The sequence below is a fragment of the Macaca thibetana genome, chromosome 19 (genome assembly GCF_024542745.1).
Source record: "Macaca thibetana thibetana isolate TM-01 chromosome 19, ASM2454274v1, whole genome shotgun sequence".
Taxonomy (NCBI): Eukaryota; Metazoa; Chordata; class Mammalia; order Primates; family Cercopithecidae; genus Macaca; species Macaca thibetana.
Genome location: NC_065596.1, coordinates 16,377,338 through 16,391,660, shown reverse-complemented (window position 1 = coordinate 16,391,660; position 14,323 = coordinate 16,377,338). Strand labels below are relative to the sequence as shown.

The 14,323-nt window shown below is 45.7% G+C and overlaps 1 protein-coding gene across 3 annotated transcripts in view; it reads right to left on the bottom strand.

Moving 5' to 3' along the window:
* PCP2 (Purkinje cell protein 2) overlaps positions 1 to 14,323 on the bottom strand; it is a 178,935-nt gene that overhangs the window by 120,375 nt on the left and 44,237 nt on the right. The window lies entirely within an intron of this gene.

Here is a 14,323-nt window from a genome sequence, read left to right as displayed (position 1 = left end):
CCTTCAGTAGATCATATGACCTCCATTATACAGATGGGGAAACTGAGGAGGCACTGCAAGGTTAGCTGACCGGCCCAAGATCACATAGCTGGTAAATGGTGGGGTTGAGACTTGAACCCAGACAGTCTCACTCCACAGTGCATGCTGTAACCAAACAGTGAAAGAAAAGATCCATAGCAGCTTTATTTAGAAAAATCTGAAATTGGAATAAACCCTCTGCCCACCAGCAGGTGAATGATAAAAAATATAATGGCATATTTAGAGATTGGAATACTATACAGCAATGAAAAAGCTAAGTACTGATACATTTAATAACATAGATAAATCTCACAAAACAGGAAAAGGACCAAGACAGAGTGAGTACACACTGAAAGATTTGATTTTATGTGAATTTCGAGAACAGGCAGAACTAACCTTTGAAGGAGACTCAGAATGGGAATTATCAGGAAGGAACCAGTGGAGATTGACAATGGAGTTTCTGTATGCTGGAAATGTTCTATATTTTGATCATAGAGATGTGCATCTACCACATGTGTGTTAAACCTCAATGTAAAGATGGAAAATACCTATATGTATCATAATCAAATAGTGGTTTTGACCTGATCTTTACTTTGTATTCTTAAAATGTTTTAATTTTAGAATAATTTTGGGTTTATAGCGAAGTTGCAAATGTAGGAAAGAGATTTCCCATACGTAAATTTCTAACCTCGGGATCCCCAGTGTGAACCCAGTTTCTCCTAATGGTAACATTTCACATGGTAATGAGGTAGGAAACTGGTAGAACTTGTTTTTTGGCCACAACCCTGCAGACCCACACAGGATCTGGTCCAGATGAGAGGATGTGAAGAAACCAGCAGGAACCAGCAGATGGCAACAAAAGCAATCCCTGGCTGCCTCATTGCTCGTGGGTATAAGATGCTCCCACCAGTGCCCTGACTATTTACCAATGCCATGGCAACGACCCAGAAGTTACCACCTCTTTCCACGGAAACAACCTGGATGTTGCCACCCTTTTCCTAGAAACTTCTAAAGAAACTGCCCCTCAATTTGCATTGACCCACCCCTTAACTGACATATAACTGAAAGTGAGTTGACATGAGTATAAGTACAGTTGCCAAGAGCTTGTATGTTGTTGACTCTGGATGCACTGCCTATGAGTTAGCCCTGCTTCACAGGGAGCAGTACCATTACATAAAAAATCTCTGTCTAAGGCCAGGTGCGGTGGCTCATGCCTGTAATCCTAGCACTTTGGGAGGCTGAGGTGGGCGGATCACAAGGTCAGGAGTTCGAGACCCTCCTGGCTACATGGTGAAACTCCATCTCTATTAAAAATACAAAAAATTAGCCAGATGTGGCACGTGTCTGTAGTCCCAGGTACTCGGGGGGCTGAGGCAGAAGAATTGCTTGAACCTGGGAGGCTGAGGTTGCAGTGAGCTGAGACTGCAACACTGCACTCCAGCCTGGGCGACAGAGTGAGATTCTATCTCAAAAACAAACAAACAAACAAACAAGAAAACGGTGGCTCACACCTGTAATCCCAGCACTTTGGGAGGCCAAGGCGGGCACCTGAGGTCAGGAGTTCGAGACCAGCCTGACCAACATGGAGAAACCCCATCTCTACTAAAAATACAGAATTAGCCGGGCATGGTGGCTAATACCTGTAATCCCAGCCACTTGGGAGGCTGAGGCAGTAGAATCGCTTGAACCTAGGAGGCAGAGGTTGTGGTGAGCCAAGGTTGTGCCATTGCACTCCAATTTGGGCTACAGAGTGAGACTCCATCTCAAATAATAATAATAATAATAATAAACCAAATAAATAATTTAAAGTAAAAAACCTACATAAGTATCACAATAGATCAAATTAAAGTGTTCAATAAACCTCAACAGTGACTCGTGATTTACATTTTTAAAAGTCTTAGTCAACTAAGAGTAAAAGGAAATATCCTTTTTTTTTTTTTTTTTTTTTTGCGACGGAGTCTTGCTCTGTCCAGGCTGGGGTGCAGTGGTGCGATCTCAGCTCACTGCAAGCTCCGCCTCCTGAGTTTATGCCATTCTCCCGCCTCAGCCTCCCAAGTAGCTGGGACTACAGGCACCCACTGCCATGCTCAGCTAATTTTTTTGTATTTTTTAGTAGAGACGGGGTTTCACCATGTTAGCCAGGATGGTCTTGATCTCCTGACCTCGTGATCTGCCCACCTCGGCCTCCCAAAGTGCTGGGATTACAGGCATGAGCCACCACGCCCAGCCTATTGTACACTTTATTTCTATTATTATTGCATTGTAATATATAATGAAATAATATACAGATCACCATCATGTAGAATCGGTGGGAGCCCGGAGCTTGTTTTCTTGCAAATAGACGGTCCCATCTGGGGGTGATGAGAGACAGTGACAGATCATCAGGCATTAGATTTTCATAAGCAGTGTGCAACCTAGATCCCTCATATGCACAGTGCACAATAGGGTTCCCACTCCTATGAGAATCTAATGCCACTGCTGATCCAACAGGAGGCAGCGCTCAGGCAGTAATGCAAGCAATGGGGAGCGGCTGTAAATACAGATGAAGCTTCACTCGCTCGCCCTCCATTCACCTCGTGCTGTGCAGCCTGGTTCCTAAGATGCCATGGAGCAGTACTGGTTTGTGGCCCAGGGGACAGGGACCCCCATTCTACATCATCTCCCAGAGGCTCCCAGAGAAACTGAGTCCCAGTTGCCTACATGGGTCATAAGCTCGTCCATGCCTGTAAATTGGCTTCCTTCCTTTTCCTACCTGCCCCTCTTCACTTTCCTCCTTGTCTTCTGGTACTTCTTGGAAGTCCCTCCCAGATAAACAACTTGTATCAAAATTCTTGTCACAGGATTTGTCCCTGGCGAAACTCAAGCCAAACTTATAGTATGTTTTGATACCTGTCAGTCATGGTTCTTCTCCGTCAAAATGTTCTCAGCTATTCTTGTGCAATTTCTTTTTTTAGATGATTTTTACATGACTCTTGCTTTAAAGGTTTTACTTTACTTTTTGAATAAGTCATGTGTGCACCTAGAACCAAAACCCATCAGTCTCTACAGTGATAATGAAAGCTGGCTCCCAGCCGGGCGCAGTGGCTCACGCCTGTAATCCCAGCACTTAGGGAGACTGAGGCGGGTAAATCACCTGAGGTCAGGAGTTGGAGCCCAGCCTGGCCAACGTGGTGAAATCCCGTCTCTACTAAAAATACAAAAATTTGCTGGGCATGGTATCACGTGCCTGTAATCCCAGCTACTCAGGCGGCTGAGGCAGGAGAATCGCTTGAGCCCGGGAGGAGGAGGTTGCAGTGAGCTGAGATCACACCATTGCACTCTAGCCTGGGCGACAAGAGGGAAACTTGGTCTCAAAAAAAAAAAAAAAAAAAAGAGAGAGAAAAGAAAGAAAGCTGGCTTCCTCCCCATTCTCTGATCTGAAGAAGTTACTCTCCCTAGTTGCAACCTCTATATCATATTCCTGATAATCCACTTACCAAATTTGTTTTAAAATCTGTTTGGCAATCCTTCAATAGAATTTTGAAAATCTGTTTGTGAGTAGGTGGAGCACAGAGGATTTTTAGGGCAGGCAGGGGAACTACCCTGTATGATACTGCAACATCGTTACACATTTGTTCAAAGCATAGAATGTACAACGCCAAGAGTAAACTCTGATGTAAACCGCAGACTCTGGGGCACAATGATTTGTCAGTACAGGCTCATCCATTGTAACAGTGCACCACCCACTCTGGTGAAGGATGTTGCATAAAGGATGTTAATAGTGATACAAGCAAGTTGCTCAGCTATTACCTCATGTTGGTGCTCTCCAAAGCTCAGAAAATCTTATGCGTCAGAATCTAATTTTGGGGGGCAATTGGCAGAAATGTCCATCAAGGCGAATGTGAATGTTTTGGGGAAAACGTCAAATGTAAACAAACCACCGTGGCGTGCTGCAAGTGTTTTAACAGCCAGCTCTCAGGAGGGAAAGTATCAGTACTTTCGGAAAACTTAAAGGCCGGGAGAGAATGGGATGATGTGTTCAGAGTGCTGAAAGAAACAAACTGTCAGGCGAATGATACTGCTGTAATCCTTTGCAGTGAGTCACTCAGTCCAGCTCCACTCACAGGAGTATAAAAATGTGTGAACATATGTTAAAACCACCATGCTAATTAGTAAGTATTTGAGGGGGAGGTGAAACTTGGAGGTTATGGATCTGCAGCATCTCGACTCTTGCCTCATCAGAGGAAAGAATTCATCTAAGAGGAATAAGGCAGAAAGCGAGATTGAGGCAAGTTTTAGTGAAGGAGTGAAAGTGTATCAAAAAGTTTTAGAGCAGGAACAACAGGAAGTAAAGTACGCTTGGAAGAGGGCCACCCGGGCAACTTGAGAGATTGAGGTGCTCAGTGCAACCTTTGACTTGGGGTTTAATATGTTGGCATGCTCTGGAGTTTCATGTCTCTTCTCCCCTGATTCTTTGTTGTTGAGGTGGAGTTTTGTTCTTGTCGCCCAGGCTGGAGTGCAATGGCACAGTCTTGGCTCACTGCAGCCTCTGCCTCCCGGGTTCAAGTGATTCTCCTGCCTCAGCCTCCCAAGTAGCTGGGATTCCAGGCACCTGCCACCACGCCTGGCTAATTTTTTTGTATTTTTAGTAGAGACGGGGTTTCATCGTGTTGGCCAGGCTGGTCTCAAACTCCTGACCTCAGGTGATCCACCCACCTCGGCCTCCCAAAGTGCTGGGATTACAGGCGTGAGCCACTACATCTGGCCTCCCCTGATTCTTTCACTGGGGTGGGCTGTCTGCATTTGCAGTGGCCTGCCAGCACTTGCGGGGGTCCACATGAGCCGTGTATTTACTGAAGTTGTGCACGTACTTATTTGAGGCGTTTTTCCCCTACCAATCAAGTGGTCCTAGAGGAAGGTCATATACCAGGTAAACACCCACCAGGTGCAGTGGCTCACGCCTGTAATCCCAGCACTTTGGGAGGCCAAGGTGTGTGGATCACTGAGGTCAGGAGTTCGAGACCAGCCTGGCCAGCATGGCGAAACCCCGTCTCTACCAAAAATACAAAAATTAGCAGGGCAAGGTGACACGCACCTGTAGTCCCGGCTACATGGGAGGCTGAGGCGCGAGAATCGCTTGAACCCAGGAGGCAGAGGTTGCAGTGAGCTGAGATTGCACCACTGCACTCCAGCCTGGGAAACAGAGCGAGACTCTGTCTAAAAACAAACAAAACCTCTACCAATTGCCTCTTGGTGCGCATGCTTGAGCTGACTTGCCCAACTCCTGAGATCTTATGGGGAAGCTGCCAATCACCAGCTCCAGGTGTTTTCTGTCTATTGGGAGCCCGCCTTTCCCTAGGACCAGCTGCAACCAATTATTATTTTAGCGAAACGGTTTAACAATCACCTGATCATCACCTTGTAGCAGGGGGTTCTCCTGTCCTGCTCATGTCTGCCTAACTACCTACTCCCTACTCTAAATGGGGAGACGGGTCAGGAGAGGACAACGGAATATTTAGCAACTCTCCGCACCCTCCACCCAATCTGCACGAACCTAAAACTTCTCTAACAAATGAAGTCAATTTGTAAAATGTATGGGTCTTCCTTGGATAATAATTCCAACTAATAAACGTAGAAGGAATGAAGGGACTAGGAAATCGCCGTTAATTGCTGCATGCAAGATCCAAAGCCGAATGCTCTCATAAATGGAAGAGACTGGAAAGAGAAACAGGATATCAGCCTAACCTTAAAGTATCACCTCCCCCTCAAATACTTGCTAATTAGCATGGTGGTTTTAACATGTATTCACACTTTTCTTTTTTTTTTTTTCCGAGACGGAGTCTCGCTCTATCACCCAGGCTGGAGTGCAGTGGCACAATCTCGGCTCACTGCAACCCTCCACCCCTCCAGGTTTAAGCAATTCTCTGCCTCAGCCTCTGGAGTAGCTGGGATTACAGGCGCCCGCCACTACACCCGGCTAATTTTTTTGTATTTTTAGTAGAGATGGGGTTTCACCATCTTGGCCAGGCTGGTCTTGAACTCCTGACCTCGTGATCCACCCGCCTCGGCTTCCCAAAGTGCTGGGATTACAGGCGTGAGCCACCGCACCCGGCCATGTTCACATATTTTTATACTCCTTTGAGTGGTGCTGGACTTAGTGACTCACTGCAAAGGATTACAGCAGTATTATTCACCTTGATAGACATTTCCCCCAATCGGCCCCAAAATTAGATACCAACGCATAAGATTTTGTTGGGCAGGGGGCGGGGGCGGTGACTCATGCCTGTAATCCCAGCACTTTGGGAGGCCGAGGTGGGCGGATCACTTGAGGCCAGGAGTTCGAGACCAGCCTGGCCAACATAGTGAAACCTCGTCTCTACTAAAAATACAAATTACAGGCGTGGTCGTGGGCGCCTGTAATTCTAGCTACTCAGGAAGCTGAGGCAGGAGAATCATTTGAACCCAAGAGGCAGAGGTTGCAGCGAGAAGAGATCATGCAACACTCCAGCCCGGGCGACAGTGTGAGACTCCGTCTCAAAAAAAAAAAAAAAAAAAAAAGATATTGTTGGGAAGGGCTGAGCTTTGGAGAGCGCCAAGACATGGTGATAGCTGAGATTCTTTGTGGCCCTCAAAGAAATAGTTTTCTTCCCCTCAGGAGCAATGTCAACCCTGTTAAGGCAAGGAAGAGAGTATGGAAAGACAAAAAGAGTGATTCTGTAGTAAAGAAACCTGGCAGATACCACCTTAACCAAGGCTAGCATTGTCTATAAAAGGCGTGTTCACGTGGATATCATACACACACCCCATAGGATGTATCTAGAAGGGCACCTAGCCTTTGTGATATTCTTTTTTCTTTTAGATGGAGTCTTGCTCTGTCACACAGGCTGGAGTACAGTGGCTCGATCTCAGCTCTCACTGCAACCTCCACCACCCAGGTTCAAGTGATTCTCCAGCCTCAGCCTCCCAAGCAGCTGGGATTACAGGCGTGCGCCACCACGCTTGGGTAATTTTTTGTATTTTTAGTAAAGACGGGTTTTCACCATGTTGGCCGGGCTGGTCTCAAACTCCTGACCTCAGGAGATCTGCCTGCCTTGACCTCCCAAAGTGTTGGGATTACAGGCGTGAGCCACTGCACCCAGCCTGTGATACTCTTAATTCCAAACTAACAACCTCCCTCTAACCACTGGACAACACTAGAAAAATCCAAATCAAGGACCAGTCAACACACACCTGATGAATACTCTTCAAATCTGTCAATATCATGAAAGACAAGAAACCTGTCAGCCTTTGTAGGCGATGAAGGAGAAGTGATGACTCATACGAGCTGGATTGTCTCTCCTAGCAAATTCATACATTGAAGTCCCAACCCCCAGTACCTCAAAATGTACTTGTATTCGGAAATAGGGTCTTTGTAGAGATGACTAAGTTAAAATGAGGTCATGAGAGTGGGTTCCAACCCAGTATGACTGGTGTCCTTTTTTTTTTCTTTTTTTTTTTTTTTTTTGAGACAGGGTCTTGCTCTGGCACCCAGACTAGAGTGCAGTGGCACGATCTCAGCTCGCTGCAACCTCCACCTCCAGAGTTCAAGCGATCTTCCTGCCTCAGCCTCCTGAGTAACTGGGATTACAGGCGTGCACCACCATGCCCAGCTAATTTTTGCACTTTTTTAGTACATGTTGATCTCAATCTCCTGACCTCAATTGATCCTGCCGCCTCGGCCTCCCAAAGTACTGGGATTACAGGCATGAGACTGTGCCTGGCCTATGACAAGTGTCCTTCTAAAACGGGGAAATATGGACACAGACACGTACAGAGGGAAGACAGCTGAAGACACAGGGAGGAGGGGCCAGACATAAACCAAGAAGAGATGCCTGCAGTAGATCCCTCCCCCACAGCCCAGAAGGAAGCAACCCTGCCGACACATTGATCCTGGACTTCCAGCCTCTAGAAATGGGAAAGAATGGATTTCTGTTATTTAAGCCCCCTCTGCCCAGCCAGCGGTGCTCAGTTACTGCAGCCAGGGCAAACTCCGTCACTGCCTGATTGCAGGGTGGGATCCTGGATGGGATCTTGCCACAGAAAAAGGACATCCGTGGAAAAACTAGTGAAATCCGAATGAGGTCTGTAGTTTTCAGTTCAGAGTATTGCACCAATATTAATTTCTTCATTTTGACATATGTACAATGGTAATGCAAGATGTTAACATCGGCTGGTTGCGGTGGCTAACGCCCATAATCCCAGCACTTTGGGAGGCCAGGGAGGTGGATCACCTGACGTCAGAGGTTCGAGACCAGCCTGGTCAATATGGTGAAGCCCTGTCTCTAATAAAAATACAAACATTAGCCGGGCATGGTGGCACCCGCCTGTAATCCCAGCTACTCAGGGGGCTGAGGCAGGAGAATCGCTTGAACCCAGGAGGTGGATGTTGCAGTGAGCCGAGATCATACCACTGCACTCCAGCCTGGGTGACAGAGCAAGACTCCGCTTCAAAAAAAAAAAAAAGATGTTCACATTAAAGAAAGCTGGGCAAAAGATATAGAGAAGGCTCTGTACTATCATTGCAACTTATCTGTAATCTAAAATGATCGCAAAGTAAAAAGTTTGAAAAAAGACTCAAAAAACCTATTTAGCATTCCACTCTTCAGGATTCCACTTATATGAGCTACCCAGAGAAATTTATAATGAAAGAAAGTAGAGGCCGGGCGTGGTGGCTCACACCTGTAATCCCAGCACTTTGGGAAGCCGAAGTGGGTGGACCACGAGGTCAGGAGTTCGAGACCAGCTTGGCCAACATGGTGAAATCCTATCTCTACTAAAACTACAAAACTTAGCCGGGCATGGTGGCAGGCACCTGTAATCCCAGCAACTCAGGAGACTGAGGCAGGAGAATAGTTTGAACCCAGGAGGTGGAGCCCAGATAATGCCATTGTACTCCAGCCTGGGCAACAGGATGAGACAGAAAGAAAGAAAGAAAAGAAAGAAAGAAAGAAAGAAAGAAAGAAAGAAAGAAAGAAAGAAAGAAAGAAAGAAAGAAAGAAAGAAAGAAAGAAAGAAAGAAAGAAAGAAAGAAAGAAAGAAAGAAAGAAAGAAAGAAAGAGGGAGGGAGGGAGGGAGGGAGGGAGGGAGGAAGGAAGGAAAGGAGGAAGGGGGGAAGGAAAGAAGGAAGGAAGGAAAGAAAAGGAAGGGAGGGAGGGAGGAAGGAAGGAAAGGGAAGGAAGGAAAGGGAAGGAAGGAAAGGGAAGGAAGGAAAGGGAAGGAAAAGAAGGAAAGAAAGAAAGAAAGAAAGAAAGAAAGAAAGAAAGAAAGAAAGAAAGAAAGAAAAAGAAAGAAAGGAAGGAAGGAAGGAAGGAAGGAAGGAAGGAAGGAAGGAAGGAAGGAAGGAAGGAAGGAAGGAAGGAAGGAAAGAAAGAAAGAAAGAAAGAAAGAAAGAAAGAAAGAAAGAAAGAAAGAAAGAAAGAAAGAAAGAAAGAAAGAGAGAAAGAGAGAGAGAAAGCAGAATGGTGGTTACCAGGGGCTGGGGAGTAAAAGGAATAGGGACTTTGTGTTTCACAGGGACAGTGTTGTAGTCTGGAAAGTTGAAAAATCCCAGAGATGGATGGTGGTGATGGTTGTACAACAATGGGAATGAGCTTAATCCCACTGAACTGTACACTTACAAATAGTCAATGTTATGTTCCATATCGTTCACCACAATTTTTAAAAAGCTCTATAAGAAAGTCTATTTAGGAATTTTATTGGGATGATCATTTGTTTTACTGTAGGATTTTTTTTGTGGGGGGCAGACAGAGTTTCACTCTTGTTGCCCAGGCTGGAGTGCAATGGCATGATCTAGGCTCACCACAACCTCTGCCTCCCTTGTATTTTTAGTAGAGATGGGGTTTCTCCATGTTGGTCAGGCTGGTCTCAAACTCCCGACCTTAGGTGATCCCTGCCTGCCTCGGCCTCCCAAAGTGCTGGGATTACCGGCATGAGCCACTGTGCCTGGCCTACTCTAGAATTTTTAGGATGGAGGAAACCCCTTCAATGATTAGGAGAGACAAGAGGTGGAAATAAAGGTTGCATTACTTGGGGGTCCTGGGGAGGGAGGGCATGGCGCTTCCAGAGGCCACACACACACATATACACTCATAGACACACACACACTCACACACACATGCTCATACACACACATACACACTCACACACTCATACACACACACTCATACACACACATACACACTCACACACTCATACACACACTCATGCACACACACTCATACACACACTCACACACACTCACGCACTCATACACACATACACACTCATACACACATACACACTCACACTCATACACACATACACACTCATACACACTCATATACACACACTCATGCACACACACACTCATACACACACTCATGCACACACACACTCACACACTCACACACACACTCACACACTCATACACACATACACACTCACACTCATACACACATACACACTCATACACACACTCATATACACACACTCATGCACACACACACTCATACACACACACTCATGCACACACACACTCATACACACACTCACACACTCATACACACATACACACACATACACACTCACACTCATACACACACTCATATACACACACTCATGCACACACACACACTCATACACACACACTCATACACACACATATACACACATACACTTATGCACACACACACTCATAAACACACACACATATACACTCACACTCATATACACATACACTCATGCACACACATATACACTCATACACACTCATACACACACTCATATACACACACTCATGCACACACACACTCATACACACACACACGTCAGGAAGAGCTTTTGCAGGGAGACAGGGGGGAGCACCCAGTGTGACAATGCCGTGATTGGGTCCAGGGTGTTACCCACACAGGTTTCCCTCAGGGAGTTTTAATTGGTGACTTTCATGGAAGCAGGTGTGAGTCTCAGGAGGTCATGCTGTGACTGAGAGGCGGTCACTGCACCGTATCTCCAGTCCGTGTAAGATGTGGATGGGTGGTGTGGGGATCTGCAGAGCCAATCAATAGGCTGTGTCCAGCTGTCCCATAGGCAGGTGGTCATCGGGGGGAAGTTGGATAAAGCAGATCTGGATTGACCACATTGAGGAACTAGGAGTAGGTGGGGAACTGGAAACTGTGTCAAGGCTGACTGAACCCTGTTTCTGGAAGGAGAGTCAAACATATTCAGAAAGGGGCTGATGCAACACAAATGAGAGGAATTCACTACGGCATTCGATTTATACATTCATTTTGGAAGCAATAACCTTTCTGAAATACTGAGTGTTTTGGGAGAAACTCATCTTGTGTCTTTCTTTGTTCAGATCTTAGTTAGGCATAAGAGCTTTACCCATATTCTTCTTATGACTGTTCTTTAATGTTTAAAAGCTTTTCTTGCCCTGTGAAGACGGTTTGTTTTCTCCTGTGTTTGCAAATACTCGTTACTTCAACCGAAGAAAGCAGCGGCTCCTTTTATAGAGAAATCTTGCTGTGAGTTCTAATCACTCCAGAAGTTAAGCCTCTAGAACTTCCTAGATACGTGATTATGGCTTCAAACTACAGTCAACTTTGACTCTTGCTTTCAATATTTATAGGTCTTATTTATTTATTTATTTATTTCTCTCTCTCTCTCTTTTATTTTATTTTATTTTTTTGAGACAAGGTCTCACTCTGTTTCCCAGGCTGGAGTGCAGTGGCACAGTCATGGCTCACTGCAGCCCCAAACCCCCAGTCTCAAATCCTCCCACTTCAGCCTCCTGAGTAGCTGGAACTACAGATGTGCACCACCACAGCCGGCTAATTTTTTTTTTTTTTTTTTTTTTTTTTTTTTTTTTTGCAGAAATGGGGTCTCCCAATGTTGTGGAAGCTGGTCTTGAACTCCTGGGCTCAAGCAGTCCTCCCACCTTGACCTTCCAAAGTGCTGGGATGCACAGACATGAGCCACTGCACTGGGCTTCTTTTTATTTTCTTATTGCATCGGCAAAATAGCAAGAGGGCCATCTTTATTTTGTTCTTGATTTTACCAAATATGGTTTTCATATTTAATTATTACGGAGTTTCTGTAGGATTGTGGAAATTGCCCCTTATCCCACCAGTATCAGGCAGCTAGGGGCTGTTGTAACCAATTACCATGAGCTGGGAGGCTCCAAACAATGCTAATTTATTATCTCACAGTCCTGGAGGCCAGAAGTCTGAAATCAAGGTGTCAGCAGGGCCATGTTCCATCTGAACCATGTAGGGGAGAATCCTTCCCTGCCTCTCCCTAGATTCTGGTGATTGCCTGTTGGGAGCTGAAAAGGCCAAAGGGATCGTGACCAACTCAGCATTTCACTGGAGGATATATGATCAAACAGCAAACTGTTTAGCATGAACGCAGGATGTGGGCAAACTCACGACTGCGCCTACCACCAGAAGGTTTGCTGAGGGCAATCACTCCCTGGCACCATGCTCATTAAGGTTATCTACTGGGACATCTAGAGCCTATTGCTCGAAGAATGCAGTCTCGCAAACCTGCTGTAAATCAAGCTGCTGACTGACAACCACTCCCGCCCCCATCTCCTTTACCCAATAAAATGCGAAGGGCTCTAAAGCTCAAGGCCCTTGTTCACTAGAAGCAAGGAGCCCCCGACCCCTTCTTCCAAATATACTTTTTTGTCTTTATATTTATTTCTGCATTCGTCATCCTTTGTTCAGTACAACAGGGATAGAATCCGTGGTAAAATGGCGACCCAGAACAGGGACTTGAGGACCTTGCAAAGTGGCATCTGAACACAGGGACCTGAGGACACGAACGAAGAAAGTCGGCTGGAGCAGAGGAACTGAAAATGACAAGATGAACAGGGACTCCGGGACGAGCCTGCCAGCAGCGGGTATAGGGTCAGTGCCCTAAAGGGCTACTGGGAGCGATATAAGGTCAGTGCTCTAAAGAAGTACTGGGAACGGGAAGTTTTCTGAATCAGGGTAACATGGGGCAGAATTTGTCTGTTGAAGAAAAACATTATGTGCAGTTGTTTAAAGTTCTGTTGAGACAGTCGGGAGCTCAGGTTAATTTGCAGACACTAACCTCCTCCAGAAGCCACAAAATGTTATTACGCATCACCCGTGGTTTCCACAGGCAGGCACCCTTGATGTGGAAAACCAGGACAGAGCAGGAGAAGGATTAAAACAGGTTCATGAAAAAGGTCTTAAAGTTGATTCTTCTGTATTCTCCACTTGGAGTCTAGTTCCTACTGTACTTCTGCCCGTTATCGCCTTGTTATTTTGTTGGACAGCAGGCTGAGTCTAAAAATCTGAAAGAATCTGTTGTCCCACCCACGGCTTCAACTGAAAATAAACAACAGGAGAGGGAGGATAAATATTGGCCTATACCACCACCTCCAGTTGCAGAAACATCTGTAGCACCTGCTTCAGTAGCAGGAATAGAAACCCCAATACAAAGAATTTTACGCTCTGCCGCCGTAGCTGGAGAGCCCTTATGACCTTGCGCTTTTCCTATTTCCTTAAGTCCTGATTCAAATAATCCACAGCAGTTTATTCATGAACACACCCCACTAGAGTTTAAGTTGTTGAAGGAATTAAAAACCAGTGTAGTTAATAATGGGGTACAGAGCCCATTTACTTTTGGATTGCCAGAATCTGCATTTGGTGCTATGCGCCTTCGACCCTTTGATGTAAAACACTTGGCTCAAACTTACTTGTGTGCTAGTGCATATCTGACATGGAATTTAAATGGGCAAGAAATGTGTACAGACTAGGCTAGACAGAATCGTGCTGCCGGACACGGAGACATTGCAGAGGATTTGCTATTGGGTAATGGCCCTTATTCAGACCTGTAACATCAAATGGAACTCCGAGACGCTAAGCGCGCCACAATTCTTGAAGAGGGAGTCACAGTACAATCCTTTTTACATATCGTGCAAGGGTCACAGGAGCTCTATGCGCAATTTCTTACAAGATTACAAGAGGCAGTGAAGTGTCAAACTCCTCATGCCACTGCCGCAGAAATGCTAACCTTAACTTTAGCTTTTGAGAATGCAAACGCAGATTGTAAACTTGCACCGGCTAAAAACTTGGGAAATTTTCTCAGAGTTTGTCAGGATGTAGGACCTGACCTTCATCGCTCTGCAATGTTAGCGGAAGCAATGGCTGATTTAGTAGTTGACAAATCTCAAAGGAGCCGAGGATTAAGCCCTAAAGTGGGAAAATGTTATAACTGTGGGAAAACTGGACATTTTAAAAAGGAAAGCCACCAGTTCTCAGGACAGAAAGGACCTTAC